Here is a 24606-nt window from a genome sequence, read left to right on the forward strand (position 1 = left end):
TTAATGGCATGTGGTGCTCTGCAGTATCCATGACACTTATTCACAATAGTGTCATTTGTCCACTTATTTTACACTTTTTCCATAGCAGCACACAAAGAACACAAGAAATACTACCACTGTTTATAAAACTCTGATAAATCACCCCTTTTGCTCATGACAGCAACAAGGGTGTGCAGACAGCCTATTGCACACCTTATGAACCCACCAAGCCAGCTTATGGCACATCACTTCCTTCATGAGCAACTTGCTTCCGATGTCAAAAGTAGGAATTCGTCATGTGACTGGATTGTGTGTGTGTGTAAATATATATATATATATATATATATATATTATGTGAATTCCGGCAGCACTCACTTCAGAGATTATACGGTGCAAGAGTCTCGCCTTTGACAACAGGCTTGTATATTCATAGAAAATCAACGCAGCACTCTTCTTGTAAAAAACGCAGTGTCTTTATTCACACATGTGACACAAAATAGGCAACGTTTCAATCCCCTTCCGGGATCCTTCTCAAGCCAATATATATTCTTTTTGCTACTTTTTATACCATTAATAATGTCAGTGTGTTGTTTGAGAAAATGTTCAGAATAATAATTTACCAAAATTGTGCACCATCTTGCTTCCGATCTTGCATCTTTCCAATTCCACTATGTCACACTCACACCCCTTGTCAAAAGAGGTGCAAAAAGTGCAAAGCAAATTAAACCATAATATTATTGCATTTAGCTTAATAAATCTCCTCTTTTATGTTTTAATTACTTTTTGCTGTAAGTAAGCTATACTTCAACATGCCCAAACCTACATTTTGTGAAGCTTTTATAATCAGATCTAATGTGAATATGAACTTTTATTCTGACAGATTCGGCCTCTGCAAGTGCCCAAGAGGCAGTGCTTTACTGTGAAATGCTCTGTGCATTGAGCTGCTTCACAGCCCCTCCCTTCTGCTCTGAGAGACAGTTATTGCGTCCAACCGAGAGACCACTACAGCTGTCACTTCATATTGGGGCTCGGCCTCAGTTGCTCTTAAATGGTCACTAATTTTTCACACAACTTTGCATAAAACAATAGTAAAAGCAACCAGAAGAAATTTTTTAATATGTCTTATCAGAGATAAATGTCTATTTCCTGTGTTATTAGTTGTTTATATCGCCTCCCCTTGCTAATTGCTTTTTACTTTGAAAAATGTCTTAAACCCATCCAGGACAAAGCAGCTCCACAGAAGAATCATATTACACATGTCAATGTAACTCTATAGAGAGGGAAGGCGGAGGCATGAGCAGGAGGTAAGCAGACATAAACAAACAAAGAGACTGTACAGCTAAATAGGAAGTTTATATCAGCACAAGTGCTTTATCACAGCACAGGTCAGTATGTCTATATAAAGTCTTCCATGATCCTGGGGCTGCTTGTGAGTAAGAGAAGGTTAGGAAGCAGATTCTTCTCTAATTTCTGTGTGCAGCGTATGATCTCTACCCACCATGTCTGAGAAAACTGTAATCTAGACATTCATCATGAACAAGGGAAAACTGCTATAAAATGTCAGATGCACAAAATAGAATGGCCAGAAATAGTATTATGTACACACATTGTACTATTGATTAATGCAAAGTTTGCTGAAAAGTTAGTTACACTTTAAGGCGCCAAATTTAACAAAATAAAAGCTTATATTCTTACTACTCCTGATGATAAAAACTCCACAACAGTTATATTTGTACTGCTCCTCACAGCCTCTACATGCTGCTGTTGTCAGATTAGCATTGTCAAAACTGCTGGCAGACTTAGATTAAAGGGAGTCTGCCACATAATTTATATTGATATAACTAACAGCATTGCCCCTCAGAAAGGATTCCAAACATGCCCATGTGTAACTTGGGTATTTATTCAATGTCTTGGAAAACCACTTTTATTCTGCTGAAAAACTGCTCCCAATTGCCCAGCTGGGCGGGCTTTTCTGTTCCAAGAGCCCAAGCCAACCACTCTTCCCCCCCCCCTTTCTGCTGCTCCCCTAACCTCCTAAGGCTTCCCCTCTTTGTTGACATCACGGTGAAGCATCTCAAAATCTTGCGCTTGCTTCCTGTGCTGTGCTTCCGGAGCCTGTGCACGCAGTACATTTCCTTTTGTGGGCTATTGCATCAGAGATAGGCACAGCAACCTATGTTTGTGAAGATCGACGGAAGCAGATCTGGTGGCTGGCTGGTGACTATGCACAATTTGCAGATGCTTTGCCGGATGGGGGCTTGGGAACTTGGAACAGCAAAGCCCACCCGGCTTGGGCACTTGGAAGCCATTTTTCAGAAGAATAAAAGTACTTTTCCTGGACGTTGAATAAATACCCAAATTAAACACATGTATGTTTGGAATGTTTTGTACAGTTATATAGGACAATCCTGCTAGTTATATTAGTGAAAATACTTCCTTTTTCTGAGTCCTTCAATTTTACCGTTTCAAACTCTCTGGTCTATTCAGTACATACAGCACTGTTCATCCTGTGATTCCTGGGTCAGGACAGAATTCCAGAACTTCACTGAGGGCTTACAATGAATGGGGAAGTCATCTAGGATCTAATAAAAAAATGACAACTCTGATAGACACTATAATGGCTGCAATAAAGGGTTTTCCACCTGCCAGTCTGTAGTATAAATGCTAAGAGGGTTGTTTAGGATTACAAATAAGGTTCTATTTTTTTTCTCACAACAACATCATGTCTGGCCACGGGCAGCTCCATTCATTTCAATTGACATTTTATATCAAGAAAACTTAGCTGTCTGGTACAATGCTGTGTTACTAAATTTGTTTCATAATATTTTAACCACTCCAAATCCGCCTATAGGATATAAACGTCCTATGGGTCGATGTTTATCTCTGAATGGATGTTCTGGAAGAGGGAAGGCAGCGACAGTTCTCAGGTGTCCCTGCCTTCTAAATCACTGCATAAACAGTGCTCAGCAAGCGCTGTGTATACAGATCAGGAAGCGCTATGCACTTCCTGTCTCGGCCCGGTGGTCATGTGACCTCCGAGGTCGGGAGAATGCAGGAGCTTTCGGGTCTTCTACAGACCTCGATCAGCCCTGCACTGAGGCTGTACAGCATTTTATTCTGCTGTACAGCCTCTCTGAGGGCTGTATTTCCCCTGAAACTGGGGCTACTATGTCAGCCCCAATTACAGGAGAAATCAATGTTGAAAAAAAAAAAAAAATTAAGGTAAATGTACCCCAGAGGTCTTGTATGACCTTATGGGGGACGCAAAGTGTAAAAGAAAAAAAATAGAACAATAAAGTGTTTAAAAAAAAATTAAAAGGTTTCACATGTAAAAAAAATAATTTCCCAATTAAAGGGACTCTGTCACCACTTTCTAACCCCCCCTTTTAAAAGTATTGTTCTCTCCATGGCGCCCTTGTGATTACAAAGGTGTTGTTATAACATAAATTTGCCGTCTCGTTTTGATAAAAATACCTTTTATCTAACCTGTCAATCTTGTGGATAAGGTGCCCAGGGCGTTTCTGAAGGTCTGAAGCTGCTGCCCGCCGCCGCTGCCGTTGGTGCCCAGCTCCTCCCCTGATCCTTTCAGCGCCGCCTGAATGTAAAAAAATCAGCCTCCGGCTCTCGCTCAGTGCCCCCTCCTCCTTTTCAAAGATCCCGCGCGTGCGCACAGGCCTGTGCCTGATGCGCCCGTGCGGACATTTAGAATCAGCCTCATTGAGCGAAGTGCGCATGCGCGCACTTCGCTCAACCTCCTCATAAGACGAGCACTGCAGCCAGCCACTCAGAGCCTGCGGCTCCATACAGCGCTTGGCAGGCTCTGAGTGGCTGGCTGCAGTGCTCGTCTTATGAGGAGGTTGAGCGAAGTGCGCGCATGCGCACTTCGCTCAATGAGGCTGATTCTAAATGTCCGCACGGGCGCATCAGGCACAGGCCTGTGCGCACGCGCGGGATCTTTGAAAAGGAGGAGGGGGCACTGAGCGAGAGCCGGAGGCGGATTTCTTTACATTCAGGCGGCGCTGAAAGGATCAGGGGAGGAGCTGGGCACCAACGGCGGCGGCGGCGGGCGGCAGCTTCAGACCTTCAGAAACGCCCTGGGCACCTTATCCACAAGATTGACAGGTTAGATAAAAGGTATTTTTATCAAAACGAGACGGCGAATTTATGTTATAACAACACCTTTGTAATCACAAGGGCGCCATGGAGAGAACAATACTTTTAAAAGGGGGGGTTAGAAAGTGGTGACAGAGTCCCTTTAAGTAATAAAAAAAAAGTTGAAAATAGAAAAAAAAAAGACATATTTGGTATTTCCGTGTCCGTAACGACCGGCTCTATAAATATATCACATGATCCACCCTGTTCTATAAACACCATAAAAAATAAACACAAAAACTGTGTCAAAAAAAGCCATTTTTGTCACCTTACATCACAAAAAAGTGCAACTCCAAGTGATAAAAAAAGTGTATGTTCCATAAAATGGTACCAATAAAACCGTTGCCTCATCCCGAAAAAAATTAGCCCCTACATAAGAAAATCGCTCAAAAAAATAAATAAAATATAGCTCTCAGAACATGGAGACATTAAAACATAATTTTTATGTTTCACAAATGCTATTATTGTGTTAAAGTGAAAAAAAAAAGTATACATATTAGGTATAGCCGCATCCGTAACAACCAGCTCTATAAAAATATCACATGACCTAACCCCTCAGGTGAATACCGTAAAAAAAAATATATATATAAAATAGTGGCAAAAAAGAATTTTTTTGTCACCTTACATCACAAACATTGCAACACCAAGCGATGAAAAAGGCGTATGCCCCCCAAAATAGTACCAATCAAACAGTCACCTCCTCCCGCAAAAAATAAGATCTTACCTAAGACAATCGGTCAAAAATAAAAAATCTATGACTCTCAGGCAATGGAGACACAAAAATTTAATTTTTTTCTTCAAAACTGCTATTATTGTGTTAAAGTGAAATAAATAAATAAAAAAGTATACATATTAGGTATTGCCACGCCCGTAACGATCTGCTCTATAAAAATTCACATGACCTAACTCCTCAGGTGAACGCTGTAAAAATAAATAAATAAAAATTGTGCTAAAACAACCAATTTTTTGTTCACCTTGCCACATAAAGTGAAATATTGAATAATCAAAAAATCATATGTACCCAAAAATGGTACCAATAGAAACGTCAACTCTTCCTGCAAAAAATTAGCCCCTGCACCAGACAATCAGCAAAAAGATAAAAAAAATATGGCGTCCAGAAAAGGAGGACACAAAAACATAATTTTTTTTTCAAAAATGCTTTATTATGTAAAACTGAAACAAACACACAAACAAAGTAGACATATCATTGCGTCCATAACTACTTGGTCTATAAAAATATCACATGATCTACCCTGACAGATGAATGTTGTAAAAAATAAAAACAGTGCCAAAACACCTTGCCTCACAAAAAATGTAATATAGAGCAATTAAAAATTATATGTACCCCAAAATAGTACCAATAAAACTGGCACCTTATCCCTTAGATTCCAAAATTGGGTCACTTTTTGGGAGTTTCTACTGTAAGGGTGCATCAGGTGGGCTTCAAATGGGACATGGCATCTAAAAACCAGTTCACGTAAATCTGCCTTCCAAAAACCATACGGCGTTCATTTTCTTCTGTGCCCTGCCATGTGCCCTTACATCAGTTTACAACCACATGTGGGGTGTTTCTGTAAACCGCAGAATCAGGGTAATAAATATTGAGTTTTGTTTGGCTGTTAACCCTCGATGTGTTAAAGAAAAAAATGGATTAAAATGGAAAATCTAAAAAAAAGTTACATTTAGAAATGTCATCTCCATTTTCCTTTAATTCTTGTGGAACACCTAAAGGGTTAACAAAGTTTGTAAAAATCTGTTTTAAGTAACTTGAGGGGTGTAGTTTCTACAATGCGGTCATTTACAGGGGTTTCCACTATGTAAGCCCCACAAAGTGAATTCAGACCTGAACTGGTCCTTAAAAAGTGGGTTTTGGAAATGTTCTTAAAAAGTTTAAGAATTCCTTCTACAATTCTAAGCCTTCTAACATCCTAAAAAAATAAAATATTCCCAAAATGATGCCAACATAAACTGGACATATGGGGAATGTTAAGTAATAAATATTTTATGAGGTATCAATTTGTGTTTTAAAGGCAGAGAAATAGAATTTTTGAAAATTGTGAATTTTGAATTTTTTTGGGTAAATTTTAGATTATTTTATAAATAAAGGTGAAATATATCGACTCAAATTTACCATTGTCATGAAGTACAATGTGTCACGAGAAAACAATCTCAGAATGGCTTGGATAAGTAAAAGTGCTCCAAAGTTATTACCACATAACATGACACATGTCAGATTTGCAAAATTAGGCTCTGTCAGAAAGGGGGAAATAGCCTGGATGTGAAGTGGTTAAAGTAATTTGATTATTTGCACAAACTATACAAAAAACAAGCAAACACCCAGAAGCATTTCTAAGGCTGGCCATACACATTAGATACAGTCATTCAGCCAACAGCCATCACTCCCCCCCCCCCCCCATACACATGCATGCATGCATGAATGTGGAGAGGGGAGAAAGCCACTACCAGGCACTTCTTGCAGCAACCTCTCTTCCTGAGACAAAAGGGCATATTGAATTCCAAATGCCTGATCTCTGTCTCTCCAGACATCTGCCATTGGAGGAGAGTCGAGGCCCCCATACATATTAGATGGTTGGATGGTCCTGGCAAAATCTGCGGCTTTGATCAGCATTTATCTAATATGTATGGTCAGCCAACTCTGAAACCGGCTGGTTCGTTGTGACTAGCCGACCATCTGATGTGCATAGTGGTTTACTGATATTCACCCAATGGCAAATGTTGGGGGAAAGAAGCATTGAGCTGTTGGATTTCAACACGCATGATCTTTTTCTTCTCATGGGTGATAAGCCACCACCAGAGGAATTTAGCAGCAGCTCATTCCCTTCTCTTTATAGAGAACACATGTACATTTGGCCAAGAACATGTGGTTAGGAGAGTCAGGAAAAATAGCTGTCTCAGTAGCCAACATGGTAGACACTCGGCTGACAATTGTCTAAATTGTAATGTACAGAATACACCAAACAGTACACTTCAAGCAAATAAATACAACTGTACTTCACTGAAGACTTCACCTTCTTCCATAATCATCCTGACCAGCATGATTATGATTCTTTCCAATGACAACTTTCCATGGCTCCTTCACTTGTTGTTGAAGTTCTTAAAATATTTCAAGTTAGGTATTCTTTGTGAGAAAACAGCAATATTTCCATTAGCAGTCACAAGCCATAAATGTCCTGTAATTGTAATGGTTTACATAGAGAAGCTGTAGATTGCTTACAATGTGCTTATGCAAATGCAATACACAAGGGTTACACAGTGTTTTTACTACAAGCTGTTCCACCCCCCTCCTATCTCCAGCGTACTGCTAGATACTTCTAATTTTAAGATCCTTATTCCTGCTCCCCATGAACACTCCACAGCATGCCGGTAGTGTAGAAGTACATAAAGTGTCAACCTCAGCTTAGTTTTTAACCTGGAGTGATAGCTTTACTGATTTGCCACTTTAGTACTCTTGTTAATGAATTTTTAATCTTCTTAATGACATTAAACACGGAAAGTAATTAAGGAAAACAAGTTTGAAACTGCTGACTTAAACCCTTTATTCAGAACTATTTAATGTAGAATTAATTTGATTTTGCCCATTATTCAAATGAACGCAGTACCTTTCCAAGCATTGGAAATTCCTTTCTCATTATACAATATATGGCCTGCGATTTGATATAATACAGTGAACCCATAAAAAAAGATCTCCACATCCAGCAGGTTTGTTGACGTTGATAAATATGTTTTCATTCCCCATGAGGCCACAGAGATATGATGAAAAGAGTAGTATAGTATAATTCTAGGTCGATGCAATACCAGTTCCTTTACAATGATCACAATCTGTTACAGCCTTTGTAAGTTCAAAGGAAGGGAAAATATCCATGCCTGAACTGATATGGAAGACACAAGGGTGAATTTTGTAAAGTTAGCTATTTTTGGCATTATGTACACTTGCCTTTTGGATCCAGGCTGTGTTCATGCAGAAGGAAATTTCGAGCTTAGAACACAAGCATGAATAAAACATAATAGATAATGCGGCATTAGGGCTCTTTCACACCTGCGTTGTTGTGTTCCGGCATAGAGTTCCGTCGTCGGGGCTCTATGCCGGAAGAATCCTGATCAGGATTATCCTAATGCATTCTGAATGGAGAGAAATCCGTTAAGGATGCATCAGGATGTCTTCAGTTCCGGAACGGAACGTTTTTTGGCCGGAGAAAATACCGCAGCATGCTGCGCTTTTTGCTCCAGCCAAAAATCCGGAACACTTGCCGCAAGGCCGGATCCGGAATTAATGCCCATTGAAAGGCATTGATCCGGATCCGGCCTTAAGCTAAACGTCGTTTCGGCGCATTGCCGGAGCCGACATTTAGCTTTTTCAGAGTGGTTACCATGGCTGCCGGGACGCTAAAGTCCTGGCAGCCATGGTAAAGTGTAGTGGGGAGCGGGGAGCAGTGTACTTACCGTCCGTGCGGCTCCCCGGGCGCTCCAGAGTGACGTCAGGGCGCCCCAAGCTCATGGATCATGTGATCACATGGATCACGTCATCCATGCGCATGGGGCGCTCTGACGTCATTCTGGAGCGCCCGGGGAGCCGCACGGACTGTAAGTATACCGCTCCCCCGCTCCCCACTACTACTATGGCAACCAGGACTTTAATAGCGTCCTGGGTGCCATAGTAACACTGAACGCATTTGGAAGACGGTTCCGTCTTCAAATGCTTTCAGTACACTTGCGTTTTTCCGGATCCGGAGTGTAATTCCGGCAAGTGGAGTACACGCCGGATCCGGACAACGCAAGTGTGAAAGAGGCCTTACTCTTATATTATTCAACAGTACGATAAATTGGTGACAATCAGAAATGCAACTATTGTATAGTAGAGGCAGAGGTTGTGGTCCTAGAAGGTCCACCTGCCCCCTGTAACGAGAACAGGACTGATACAGGCCCTGATACATATTTGGGGCCCAGGAGCTTTATGGTACACCTGTGACAATAATACAATAAAACTTGCATTAGGGTGTATTCTGTTAGCCTTGTGTAAAATGTAATATCACTAATATGTACTCCTTTACTAGGAGAGTTCTAATAGTCTGTACAAAAAAAAAATGTTAAAGATGAAATAGTTAAGCAGGGATAAGCAGAATTGGGGTAATTCTGGCACCCCTGTTTGTAGTGGTTGTTACATTTGGGATTTCATCGCCTTTTACCGGTAGTTAATATAATATTTCTAAAAAACTTAATTTAAAGAAATAATTGTTAGCCCTTTTTCTTGTAAATAAACTTCATTGCAACACATTTGCAAGGCTAAAAGAAGTTACTCAAAGGTGTAAGAAGAAATACAAAGTCAACACATTGTGATCATGTAAGATACTATAAGCAGGTACTCCAAACAAACACTTTAACCCCATTCCAATCCTCCACTGTACATATTGCATATAAACATAGCGCCCGCTCAGAAGCTGAGCAGGCACCATATCTACCATGTTTCTGCTGTTTTAAACAGCAGACACCCGTAGCTAATATCTGTGATCATTGATAATGCCCATCACTGACATTTAATGCCTCAGATGCTTTGGTCAATTGTGACTACCACCTCTTAGAGGCTTTTTTCGCTGGGAGCTCTGAGCCCCCAGAGCCTAAATTGCTCCGCCACACTGACAGTGAGGAAGTTATTCACTTGTTATGGCAGCCTTGGGCCTTCTGAACATTCCGAGGCCTGCCACACCAATGTTACTATAGAGGGTTCTATAGGAACATAATTAAACTCCCATAGGTTGCAATGTTAAATCATTGCAGTCTTTGGGAGAAGCAATCAGGCCATTGCATGGTCCAGTCAGTCCCCTGGGAACACTAAAATAAAAGTTTTAAACTTTTATAAAAAAATAAATAAATAAAATATTAAAATTCAAATCACCTCCCTTTCTTCATATTAAACATAAATAATAAAAAATAAAGATCTTAGGCATTATTGCATCCCAAAATGCCTGCATCATCATTTTATCTCCCTTCCAAAAAAATTGTATACAAAGTGATCAAAAAGTCATATACAGTATACATCAAAATGGTATCACTCAAAAGTGCAGTTCCGTAGACATAAATAAAAAAAAATACAAAGATTTGGTGGTGAGAATATAGCAATGCAAAGAAGAAATCTGTATTTTAAAAATGTCATTTATTAAAACACAAGAAAAACCATAAATTAGGTATCACTGTAATCATACTGACCTGGAGAATAGGAAATGCATTAAAAACGAAACCCATAAAACTGTGGTGGCATTTTTTTTTTCTAATTCCAACCCATTTTGATTTTTTTCCCAGCTTCTCATTATATTAAATAAAACTTGTTCCCCTAAAAAAACATGCCATCATACATGTATGTAAACAGAAAAGTAAAAATGTATGGCTTCAGGAAGGCTGTGACATATGCAATCTCTTGGAACATATATATAATTCTATACAGCTCCATATATCTTGCATTCTTAAGGCTAGGGTTATTAATATGTATCTATTCTTCCTCCTCTGGCCTTTCTCTCTGTATATTGATACTCCGACTTTACTTTTGTGTAGAGCCGCCTTGTAGTTCTCCCTATACTGTCGGCGCTTCAGCGCTTTCCCCGGGACTCACTTCGTTGTTCCCGCCTATTAGCCAATTGGTGTTTCCTAGCCGTGCCTCTGGCCGGATTGGCTGATAGTGCGGGGGCGTGTCCGGCGGGGCGGTGTTATTGCCCTTTTAATCTTGGCGTTCTGCGAGCCACTTCGCGGCCATTATAGCGCCGATTGTGTTGCACACTAGCACGCCACCCCTCAGTTTGGAGGTGGACGGCTTAGGCAGGGTTGTAGGTTCCAGCTATTACGCCGTGCCTCACACTAGAGGAATCCCGCTACAGGCAGGTCATCCAACATCTGTCCTAGGCTTCAGATTTAAGTCATACCTCACACTAGAGGTTAAGGGCTCAAGCAACTGTGCACTCTGCTCCTGATGAAGTGCACTTAGGTGCACAGAAACGCGTTGAGCAAACACTATACGTGGCGGTGGCCAGAGAGTCGGTGATTGTTGGCATACCAGTCAATACAGCGGCTCTTCTCTGTGCCTCAGTCCAGCATCTTCATTTATTCAGTGAAGAGGTGGTAATGCGCACTGCCACCCACTGCAACTTTTGGTAATCCTAGCACTACAGCTTTCTCGTGCTAGTTATCCTGCATTTATTAACCCCACTTTGGTTAGTCACATGACCATGTGGGTTTAGTCCCTTAGTGCTGTTGGCTCTAGTTTGTGGGACCCATCTTTCACACTATTGTCATACACACTTTTCGTCGAGTGACTCTTTCACTATCTGTAGTGTGTTAGGTCCCACAATTTAGTGACATTTACCTTTTCTACCCAGCTCCCAGCTGGTGTTTGGGTACATACCCTTTAATTTTATTCTAGTATTATATCAATAAAGATTTGTTATTTTGTTTTAGCGTTCCTTTTCACATTTATATATACAGTCCTGATCAAAAGTTTAAGACCACTTGAAAAATGGCAAAAAATTCATATTTTACATGGCTGGATCTTAACAAGGTTCCAAGTAGAGCTTCAACATGCAACAAGAAGAAATGAGAGTGAGACAAAACATTTTTTGAGCATTTAATTAATTGAAAATAATGATTAAACTAAAACAGGCTGTTTTTCAGCTGATCCAAATTTTAGGACCACATGCCTTTAAGAGGCCAAATCTGTGCAAAGATGTGGATTCATTATCATTTTCTGTCAGGTAGTCACACGTTGTGACGGCAAAGGCAAAAAAACTCTCACTTTTTGAACGTGGTCGGGTTGTTGAACTGCATAAGCAGGGTCTCTCACAGTGCACCATCGCTGCTGAGGTGGGACGCAGTAAGAATTTCTTAAATGATCCTGAGGGTTATGGAACAAAAAAGTCAAGTGGAAGACCCAAAAAAATTTCATCAGCACTGAGCCGAAGGATCCAATTGGCTGTCCGTCAAGACACTGGACGATCCTCGACCAAAATTAAGGCCCTTACTGGTTCTGACTGCAGCCCCATAACCTTCAGACGGCATCTGAGACTGAAGGGCTTCTAAAACAAAAAACATCTTCAAAGACCTCGTCTCCTTGAACGCTACAGAACTGCTCGTTTGGACTTTGCAAGAGAGCTCCAAACATGGGACATTCAAAGGTGGAAGAAAGTTTTATTCTCTGATGAGAAAAAATTTAACCTTGATGGTCCTGATGGTTTCCAACATTACTGGCATGACAAGCAGATCCTACCATGCTTTCTACGTGGAGGGGGCGCCATAATGGTCTGGGGTGCTTTTTCCTTCAGTGAAACAATGGAGCTTCAGGAAGTGCAGGGGCGTCAAACGGCCGCTGGCTATGTCCAGATCTTGTAGAGAGCATTCCTCATGATTGAGGGCCCTCGTCTGTGTGGTAACGACTGGGTTTTTTTAACAGGACAACGCTACAGTACACAATGCCCGCCGGACAAGGGACTTCTTCCAGGAGAATAACATCACTCTTTTGGCCCATCCTGCGTGTTCCCCAGATCTAAATCCAATTGAGAACCTTTGGGGGTGGATGGCAAGGGAAGTTTACAAAAATGGACAACAGTTCCAGACAGTAGATGGCCTTCGTGCGGCCGTCTTCACCACTTGGAGAAATGTTCCCACTCACCTCATGGAAACGCTTGCATCAAGCATGCCGAAACGAATTTTGGAAGTGATAAACATCAACGGCGAAGCTACTCATTACTGAGTTCATGTTTAGAAGTTGGATTTCTGTTTTGGGGGGGTTTAGTTTTTTTTTGGAGGTGTGGTCCTAAACTTTTGATCAGCTGAAAAACAACCTGTTTCAGTTTGTTCGTTGTTTTCATTAAATTGAAAGCTCAAAAAATGTTTTGTCTCTCTCCCATTTCTTCTTGTTGTATGTTGAAGCTCTATCTGGAACCTTGTGGAAATATGATTTTTTGCCATTTTTCAAGTGGTCTAAAACTTTAGGATCAGGACTGTATTTAATTGCTTTATTGATGACTTATACCATTATATCCATAATTATCTATTGTTTGTTTTTCAGAAAGGCAGAGGGTCAAAAAAATGTAAATGAAAAAATGGAAAATCACAAGGTCTTGAAGGGGTTAAGTTAGTTTAGTTAACTTCATTGTCAATATTATCTTTAAAAGAAACCTCCAGGCTGTGATGTAAAATATTATGAAAAAAGAACAAAACAAAGACATGTCTTTATTTATTATATTAAATTAATAAAAACTTCACCCAGTGCCAGTGTGAAACATACTTTGTTTTACTTAACCATCACAAGCCCTTTGTTTGCTCCCTTGCCTGCTACCAAGCAATCAATCAGCCTCCCCATTAATTTAGAGTTTCATGGGGAGCTCACCTACTAATCAGTGGGTAATTATCAGTGTCATATCACGGCTAGGACAATCTTTCTTAGAAATTACAATGAGAGTCTGTTCTGGTCTGTTCTGGCTTCCAGCAACACATTACAGAGACTTCAGTAGAATGTATTGCTTTCTTTTCGGTTTCTTCTTAATTGTGACACATTTAACTTGAAAGCTCAGGACATTGGACACATGCAAACACACAATCTATCTATCTATGCACTGTGTGGAAATAATACAGCACTCATATTGATGCTGTGTTCTGCTTATTGTTTACCTAAATGTTGTGCAGTGGCAAGTAGTTATAACTTATAGCTCCTGCTGTCACAATTCACCTCTATGGGATGGCTCCTCCCTATTCACCTGAGGCTACATCATCAGTAGAGATGAGCGACTCAAAGTTGACGAAGTGGAATTAGATCCGAATTTCAAGAAAAATTTGATTCAGACAGAATCCGAATTTCCTCACGCTTCATGGTAACGAATCACATTTTTTCCTAAAATTGCAGCTGCATGTGTGAGGACATGGAGCAAGGAACTCTGGGAAGTTGGGATCACTCATAATGCCATGCAGGCAGCCAATCAGCAGCTAGCCAGCCCCTGTGATGTCACAGCCCTATAAATAGCCTCAGCCATCTTGGATTCTGCCATTTTCCAGTGTACTTAGTGCAGGGAGAGACGTCGGCAGGCACTAGGGACAGTGCTAGGAAAGACTTCATTGTGCTAAAAACGATTTACAAGTTCAGGGAAAGATTATTCAAGGTGTAGGTAAAGGATAGGGAGAAATCATTCCACAGCATTTATGTAGAACAGGGTTCAGTCAGAGAGGTTTCAGCCTGGCTAATAGGAACAATCCTATTACACCTTGCTGCACTGACTGGGGATCCAAATTGCCATTATACAGCTCTGTAATTCCAGCAAACTGTTCTTGTTATTGGGGTGCAAGCGCTGTTTAATACAGACATTAACAGGGTTTATTACAAGGAAATATTTCTATGTCTTATTTGCCCTTGTGCGGTGCAGTTATATGTTCTAAAGTATTTTTTGGCTTGTATTAGTGGAAAAAAAAGGCTTATTAGCCGTTGTGTGGTGAAGTGTGAAAATGACAGCCCTTTTTGTCGTTTATTAGTGGCAAAAGAAAAATATATTTGCCGTTCAGAGGTGCAGTTATATGTTCTAAAGCCCTTATTGTCATGTATTAGTGGCAAAAGTAAAATATATGTAATGGTCACATACACACACACACATAGGGGGGAGGATAGTGACCACTGCGCTCCACCCTCACCCCTGGCCCTGCCTACTTGCCTCTCAAATCCTGATGACAGGGGACAACTGGATGGCAGTCCCTAGCTTAGAATATGTGCTGGGAGGACAGACAAGACAAATAACGGATAGTAAACGGACCGGGTCAATACCAAGAGAGCAACGAAGTACAAAAGGAGTAAACAGAGAATAGTCAGGAGAAGCCAGGGTCAAATACCAGGAGAGTAATGAAGTACCACAGGAGTCCGCAGAGAATCGTCAGGTGGAAGCCGGGGTCAGAATACCAGGAGAGCAGTGCAGTACAGGAGGAGCAGGCAGAGGATCGTCAGGGAACACAGGAACAGGTAAGTATGTCAGGTAGCAAAATCGCAAATGAACCTAATTAACAGGAAACCTCTGGCCAGCAGGCTGCCTGTTAAATACTGACTAGCTGGGGTCATGTGACGTGGCCAGCGCCAAATGACCCACGCTAGTGAATACAGCTGAGCACCGAGTGCCCAGCTCGGTGTTCATACCTCCTCTGGTTGCCGGGGGAACTGAGGATGCCGGCCACGCGGAGGAGACGTGCGCGGCCCGTCCGTCCCACCCCCTATCACCTAGGAGACGAGGACTCTGTGCGCGTCCTTGCTCCTGCACAGAGGACGGGCGCCGACGGCGCTGAGGAGAGCGAGCGCCTCGTTGGCGTCCCGTGACAATATATTTGCCGTACAGCGGTGCAGTTATATGTTCTAAAGCATTTTGTGGCATGTATAAGTAAAAAAAAATAAGGGTCTATTTGCCGTTTAGCGGTGCAGTTATATGTTCTAAAGCCCTTTTTGGCATGTAATAGAGGCAAAATAGAAATATATTTGCCGTTCAGAGGTGCAGTTATATGTTCTAAAGTCCTTTTTGTTGTGTATTAGTTGCAAAAAATATATATATTTTGCCGTTCAGAGGTGTAGTTTTATGTTCTAAAGCCCTTTTTGGCATGTAATAGTGGCAAAATATAAATATATTTGCCGTTCTGCGGTGCAGTTATATGTTCTAAAGCCCATTTTGGCATGTAATAGTGGCAAAATAGAAATATATTTGCCGTTCAGCGGTGCAGTTATATGTTCTAAAGTCCTTTTTGTTGTGTATTAGTTGCAAAATAAAAAAATATTTGCTGTTCAGCGGTGAAGTTATATGTTCTAAAGCCACTTGTGGAGTGTATAAGTGGAAAAAAAAAATACTGTATTTTTCACTAAGGGGAAAATGGCAGTGCGTCTTATAAAGCGAATAATAGTGAGCGCTTCCATTATGGAAGCGCTCACTAGTATGCATTAGCTGCTAGGAGCGGGGAGAAGCGCTGAAAGTGCTTCCAATACTTACCCTCCCTGGTCTTCTTGGTAGGACCCGTGTTACGCTGTCATGACCCCGTCAGGATGTTGTGCGCACACTATGACCTGAAGCTGCACGCAGTCAGTGCAGCACGGGCCGGAGAAGTGCAGCACAGGCCGGAGAAGACAGGGGAGCGCGACCCCGGACCCGTAGCGGAGCTGCGGTGCAGGAGAGGTAAGGAAGTTTTTTTTATTTTAGTCTGATGGGGATATGAAAGAAAAGGGCTGATCTGAGGTCTGATGGGGTCTAAAAGAAAAGGGCTGATCTGAGGTCTGATGGGGGTCTAAAACAAAAGGGCTGATCTGAGTTCTGATGGGAGTCTAAAACAAAAGGGCTGATCTGAGGTCTGATGGGGTCTGAAAGAAAAGAGCTGTTCTGAGGTCTGTTGGGGGTGTGACATGGAGGGCTGTTGGGGTTTTGACATGGGTGGCTGATATGGGGTTGTGCAGAGCAAGCACTGCAGTGCAGGGGGCGGGTAAGGGCAGATTATTTACACCCACAAATATTCATGAGGGAGAGCTTAGTCATTGTTGTTACACCCCCCCCACCCCACTGCTTTGCTGCAGCATGTAAACAAAGCATGAATAACAGAACTATGCAATGGTGTAAGTATGTTTTTTTCCCCCCAAGAAATCGAGCTTAACTAATGTATATGTATGTCCTGATGAGTTTTATATTTTTTTTTTTCATTACCCGGATAACCCCTTTAAACTTCAGTCATTGAAAAAGTCATGCTTAAAGGGGCTGCACCAAGTTCTTAAGTGATCTCTTATCCACAGACTAGAAGATAAGTATCAGATCATGGGGGTCTGATACTTATCCCCTCTTGTGTATAGAGGATATGTTAAGTCTGGGCACAACAACTTTAAGGTGGTCATGCACATTAGATAAAAGTAGGTTGTTGGTTGATTGATTGGTGAACGTTGATACAGTTATTGCACAATTTAGTCCAGAGATGCTCAACCTGCGGCACTCCAGCTGTTGTAAAACTACAACTCCTACGATGGCCTTCTGTAGGATGATAGCTGTAGGCTGTCAGGGAATGATGGGAGTTGTAGTTTTGCAACAGCTGGAGGGCCTTTGGTTGAGCATGCCTGGTTTAGTCCATATTGGCCGGTTACAGTCATTCAGATTGTCCACACATTTTTTATGACACCAGATGAACAATCTTTCTGGGAATACTCTGGGAATTTTTTCCCCAAAAGATTTTAATAGTCTATTGAGTATAGAACAAAAATTACTTAGCCAACTTCATTCCAGCATGATGCTGATACACAATCATTTTGATTAAAATTGTGTCTTGACTCTTGATCAACTTTAGACTAATGTGTGTGGCAACCTTTAGAAGAAATGAAAAGAAAAGAGAAGGCAAACGAGCAACAAAGTAGAGCAGAAGACCTGAAAAAACACAAGACAGAGAACACTGGAAAGTACTATTCATAGTGCCAAGGGTCAAAACCATTTAAGGCTTCTTTCACACTAGCGGCAGGACGGATCCGACAGGCTGTTCATCCTGTCGGATCCGTCCTGCCGCTATTGTGAACTCATATTTTTTTCTACAGTGCTGTATGGTTTAGTTAAAGAAAATAAAAACAGTATTTTACAAGTGTATTGGAGAAAGGGAAGACCATGTAAACAATTTAATAGCTAATTGTTACCTGTATATGCTGCCCAATTCCTCTTATACAGTCCTGATCAAAAGTTTAAGACCACTTGAAAAATGGCAAAAAATTATATTTAGCATGGCTGGATCTTAACAAGGTTCCAAGTAGAGATTCAACATGCAACAAGAAGAAATGGGAGTGAGACAAATAATTTTTTGAGCATTCAATTTAATGAAAACAACGAATAAACTTAAACAGGCTGTTTTTCAGCTGATCAAAAGTTTAGGACCACATGCCTTTAAAAGGCCAAATCTGTGCAAAGATGTGGATTCATTGTCATTTTCTGTCAGGTAGTCACACGTTGTAATGGCAAAGCCAAAAAAACTCTCCCTTTTTGAACGAGGTCAGGTTGTTGAACTGCATAAGCAGGTTCTCTCACAGCGTGCCATCGCTGCTGAGGTGGGACGCAGTAAGACAGTCATTTAGAATTTCTTAAATGATCCTGAGGGTTATGGAACAAAAAAGTCAAATGGAAGACCCAAAAAACTTTCATCAGCACTGAGCCGGAGGATCCAATTGGCTGTCCGTCAAGACACTGGACGATCCTCGACCCAACTTAAAGAGGACCTTTCACTAGAATAAAGCATCTAAACTAACTATACAGACATGGAGAGCTGCGCCTAGGGATCCCCCTGCACTTACTGTTATACCTGGGCACCGCTCCGTTCGCCCGGTATAGCCTCCGGTATCTTCACATGTTAGGCTCCACCCAGGGGAACCTGCTGGCGTCTCTTTCTCCCATGCTGTAGCGCTGGCCAATCGCAGCGCTCAGCTCATAGCCTGAGAGAAAAAAAAGCCTCTCAGGCTATGAGCTGAGCGCTGCGATTGGCCAGCGCTACAGCATGGGAGAATGAGACGCCGGTAGGTTCCCCTGCTGTGGAGCCTAACTATGAAGGTACCGGAGGCTATACCGGGCGAACGGAGCGGCGCCCATGTATAATAGTAAGTGCAGGGAGATCCCTGGGCGCCGCTCTACATGTCTGTATAGTTAGTTTAGATGTTTTATTCTAGTGAAAGGTCCTCTTTAAGGCCCTTACTGGTGCTGACTGCAGCCCCATAACCATCAGACGGCATCTGAGACTGAAGGGCTTCAAAAACAAAAAACGTCTTCAAAGACCTCGTCTCCTTGAACGTCACAGAACTGATGAGAAAAAATGTAACCTTGATGGTCCTGATGGTTTCCAACGTTACTGGCATGACAAGCAGATCCCACCTGAGATATTTTCTATGCGCCACAGTGGAGGGGGCGCCATAATGGTCTGGGGTTCTTTTTCCTTCAGTGAAACAATGGAGCTTCAGGAAGTGCAGGGGCGTCAAACGGCCGCTGGCTATGTCCAGATGTTGCAGAGAGCATTCCTCATGACTGAGGGCCCTCGTCTGTGTGGTAACGACTGGGTTTTTCAACAGGACAACGCTACAGTACACAATGCCCGCAGGACAGGGGACTTCTTCCAGGAGAATAACATCACTCTTTTGGCCCATCCTGCGTGTTTCCCTGATCTAAATCCAATTGAGAACCTTTGGGGATGGATGGCAAGGGAAGCTACTCATTACTGAGTTCATGTTTGGAAGTTGGAATTCTGTTTTGGGGGGTTTCGTTTTTTTTTGGAGGTGTGGTCCTAAACTTTTGATCAGCTGAAAAACAGCCTGTTTGAGTTTATTTGTTGTTTTTATTAAATTAAATGCTCAAAAAATGTTTTGTCTCACTCCCATTTCTTCTTGTTGCATGTTGAAGCTCTACTTGGAACCTTGTTAAGATCCAGCCATGCTAAATATGATTTTTTGCCATTTTTCAAGTGGTCTTAAACTTTTGATCAGGACTGTATTTGTCTGTCTATCTATCTATCTATATATCTGTCTATTTATCTATCTATCTATCTCGGTCTCGTCGCAAAGATTCATTTTTTTTATCACTTAGAAGATGCATCAGTATTTCCAGATAATCACATAATATGAAGATAGAAATTATATAACTGTGGATATGAGGGAGGTTGATACAGTTAACATACTGTTTATGTATTTTTATTGTTCCAAGCAGCACTGTGTAATATATCAGTACCACAGACAGAGCAGATAAAAAGCTAAGACTTTGGGACCACAGACAGAGCAGATAAAAAGCTGAGATGTTGGGAAGGAACGACCACTTCCTTCTGCTGAGGTTGAGGAGCCCTGACTGCTGCAAAAGACGTGCAGGTCGCTGGGAGATGCAGCCGTTGCTACATCAGGCTGTACCACTATATTAGTGCCACGGATTTCCGAGGCCACTTTATGGTGACACTCTATGTATTGACACAGGGCGTGGTGCCAACTTTAGCACCCTAACTGCACTTTACCTTCTGCCCTTATATCATGCTGAGTATGGCATTTTACCCCCACCACTCCGTGCTGAATACCACCTGTGCACCGCTAGTTGTTTCACACCTCCAACTGGCTAACACCACTCTGTACCCTTAGTGCAGAGTGCTAACAATTCATTCATAACTTCAAGTAGAAATAATAAAAAAATGCCACAACACAGAGTCATGATCTCCAAAAATAGATGCTCCAAAAATATTATTACATGGGAAGTGCATGTCAGAAGTGGTGACAGGTCCTCTTTAAGTATAAATGGTGCAAAAGATTAACTAAATAAATATAAATAAATAAATATGCCTATATATTAAACAGCCTGTAGACAAGGAACCTGATGCACAGTAAGTCTATGTATAAAGGAACAGATTAATTTTTAATGGCGCTGCAGATAAACAAGGTAAACGCGCCTATATACTAGAACGCCTGTTGAGACTTAGTCTGATGTGAAGAACAGAACAGATTAAGAATGAATGGCATAGCAGATGAACAAGATACACAGGGTGATTACACTAAACTTACACTGTCCCTGAACTGTCCGTTCAGTCACCCTATGCTCTCCCTAGGCACTCCCTACAGTGTCTAAAAACTCTCCCTACAATCTTCCTACACTGTCTTTATCCAATATTGTACCATGAAAAGCTTTCTAAAATATTGTCCCTAGTGCCTGCCATGTCTCTCCCTATGCTCAGTTCACAGTGAAATGGCGGCTACCACGCAGGATGAGGCTTTTATAGGACATCGCAGAGGATGCCTATGTGCTGATTGGCTGGCTGCACGGCATTATGGGTTATATCGCATTCCTAGGCTTCTTACTTTTACTTTGTAACACAGGTAGCCTCCATTTTAAGGGGAAAAAATATTCGTTACCAAGAAATGTGAGGAAATTTGTATTAGTGGTAAATAGAATTTTTCCAGAATTTTGGATCAAATTAAATTAATTTCACTTTTATTTGCTCTGTTGTGCAGTTTTCAATGCAAAAACTGGTTACAGACATAACTCTAACTAAATTCAGTGCGAGACAAAGTATGTAGGAGAATGTTTCAAGTGCATTAATATATTGGAGGCGGTATAGCCAACATAGTAATTAAAAAAAAGTATAATTTATTAGGCCGGAAGAATAAAATATTTTTGAATTGCCTAGAGATTGAAATTCCACACAAGAGAGCAGACATAGGCGATCAAGATATGTAAAGGGTATAAAAAGTACAGGAAAAGGTAATATGTAGTGGACTGGTGAGCGAAGCAAACTTGACGAAGTGGAATTCGATCTGAATTTTAGTAAAAATTTGATGGCTGCTGTGCATGTTACAAAGTAAAAGTAAGAAGCCCGGAAATGAGGGATCTCCCATAATGCTATGCAGAACGCCAATCAGCAGATAGCCAGGCCCTGTGATGTCACAGCACTATAAAAAGACCCATCCTGCCCGATCTCTGCCATTTTCCAGTGAAATGAGCATAGGAACAGATGTGACAAGTGCTAGGGAAATTGATTAGGAAAGACTTAATTTGACCATATCATGTAGCGTTACATTCATTTTTCGCTGAAGACTGTGCCAAATTGTGCAGTTTCTTCAATTATTAAGTGTAGCAAACCGACCAGACATATTGTTCGAACAGGCAATTTATTTTTATCACCGTCAACCATGTATTTACCCATAGCCATATATGTCACTGTTCCTTTGACATTACTAATGCTGGGGTGGTGTTAAACAGCTTGCAAAGGGTCGAATACAGTCCTAGGAGAGCCCAGAGTGTTATCCCAAAAATTTCAGGGCAAAAATGTATTTGTACCCATAACAAATCTTCTGACACATTCATTAGCATAATACCCTAAATTCATTTCAAGAAAATTGCTCATCCCCAACTATGAATCATGATGTCATCATTACAGGTCCAACCAGGTAAAAGTGTGGAATTGGATCCAGTCTGCAAACTCCATTTTCCTAAATTTCAGACCATAGGAAAAGTTATATCTGCCTTTGTCTTCCCTCTTACCTACAGATTATGCTTACACATCAATGAAGATGTCTTTATTGTGCATATGAGATGATCTTCGTGTAAATGTAGACGTGGTTCTAAAATTCATAAGCCTTTTAGCACTTTGTTGGCAATTAATGAAAGCCATATTTACTAGCTATCAGTTTTACCTGTTTTTGTTGATTTAATAATTATTCATTGAGGAAATTGGAAAAATGTTAATTAACGTAAATTTAGTTAATTGGACTGTTAATTGTTGTCAATTAAACAGCTCATTAATCTAAGGCCAAAGTAATTGTTTTTTTCCTTTCTTCTCTTTGTCATGTGAAATTAGAAAGTGTAATTCAAATTAATAATTATTTAATTGGTATGTAATCTTATGAACTGGAAGCATGAATACATGTGGCTTATCCATTTTGCCATTCATTATGTAATTGAGTTCTACACATTTCAATGAACATTCTTCAAGCAAGATTTGATGCAGACATAAGACAACAGTCTTAGGTTAAAGGTTTCACTGATGGACAAAAAGTGTGCTCCCTATAGACAGCCAGACAACAGTCTTTCCGATGTCTTTGTTTTTCTCTAGTTCCCCTTCAGTTAGTCATGTAACATGGAAACATGTATAAGGGTGGTTTCACACCTGGCTTTTGAAAAAATAAAAGGCTTGGTTTTGGCAGTTCTTCATGCAGTCTTTTGAGCCAAAACCAGAAGCAAATTCAATAGGAAGGCGAAATATCTTATCATACATAATACATTAAACTGCATCAATTTAAAAAAAAAAATAATACCTTTGTGAGAAATCACTGAGTCAGGTTCCTGAGTCTTACTGTCTCTGATAGGCTTGGCATGTGTTACTTTTAACACTTTTGTCATATTTATTTGTTTTAATAATGTTAAGGACCTTTGAATTGTATAGAGCCATCATTTGGTGCCTATGGACTTCTACAGGGCCCTACTTCACATTTCGATGCCTCCTACAGATAAAATGTCCAGTTTAATCGGACATTATCTATGGTACCAAATAACGTTATGTATCTAGCTGACATTACTGATGTGCTAATGTCAGCAAAACATAACTGTATGATTTATAACTCCTTGCCTGCCGCCTTTCTTTCAAAATAAAGACTTTTATAATATGCTAATGAGCCTCTAGGTGTTACTGGGGTGTTGCTGCAGCACCTAGAGGCTCCATCTTCTCACTCTTTGGCACGCCCATGTCCAGTTGATTGACGTCCTAGTCCGTTAAGTATTCGGCACAGGTGCTGGATTTTTCGGGCACAGAGGAAAACTAGGATGTCAATCAACTGGACATGGGCACGCCAAAGGGTGAGAAAACGGAGCCTCTAGGTGCTGCAGCAACACCCCAGTAGCACTTAGAGACTCATTAGCATATTATAAAAGTCTTTATTTTGAGGGAACGGCGGCAGGCAGGGAGTTAAAAATCATACAGTTATGTTTATAATGATTTTTCTGATGATAGAAACCCTTTAATGCAATTCCTTTCACTTTGCATTACTGAAATAAATGGACTTTTGCACGATATACAAATTTTTCGAGTTTCACTTGTAGTAAAATGTTATGTCTAGACATGGTCTTCTAGGATTGGGAAGGCCAGACATGAGTTCATACTAATTCCCATTGTCTACAGCCCTATAACTACTTCTTTTAGACCTCTGAACCTTACAGTTTTATTAAGTTATTTTAGGGTCTACTAATCCTGGAACATTTGCTTCTGAATTAAAAAAAAACTAGTAAAAGAATAAATTTAAATGTTCCAACAACCTGCTGTGCCATCCAGGTGAGCTAAGTGCAAACAGGTTAAACAATGACATGGTGCACAATAACATTTTATAGCATGGTTAGCATATTGTCTAAAACAGTGTTGATGCTTTCAACATGGACATGCTAAAATGTTTCCACCAAGGCAGGGAATGTGCTTTCTTTGAGACAACAAACATTCTCCTCTCTTCCCTCTATAAAGATTATTCTTGCACCCGGCTATATAATGCAGTTTGTCTTTTACTGCCAGTTACCTGTGTTCTTTTTGCTCACTCTGAACATTGCAAATTTGTTTGAAACTTTGGCTTAAATAAAAGGGAAATTAGGAAAGCAGGGTGCAAAATCTAAAAATTGGGATGCAATATTCACCTAATTTGCATACTATGCCATAAGTAAATCTAATAATAAAATAATGTTTCCAAATGTTTAATGACATGTCTATTCACACGCATCAAATTTGTTGCAGAAATTTCAGTGAGTGTGCCATTTATCTTAATGGTGGTTGCAGAAATCCATGTGCTAATGGGCAATGGGGTAGCAGTAGTCTAAACCCAACAAGCAATATCTGTTTCAGTTGCTAGAGTGATTTCTATACAAGTAAAGCAATATAGTGTAACCCCATAATGACTGGGTTATTTTCAGTTTTTTACTTTCATTTTTTACTCCCAACATTCCTAAAGCCATA

Source organism: Bufo bufo, chromosome 6, assembly GCF_905171765.1.
Source record: "Bufo bufo chromosome 6, aBufBuf1.1, whole genome shotgun sequence".
Classification (NCBI taxonomy): domain Eukaryota; kingdom Metazoa; phylum Chordata; class Amphibia; order Anura; family Bufonidae; genus Bufo; species Bufo bufo.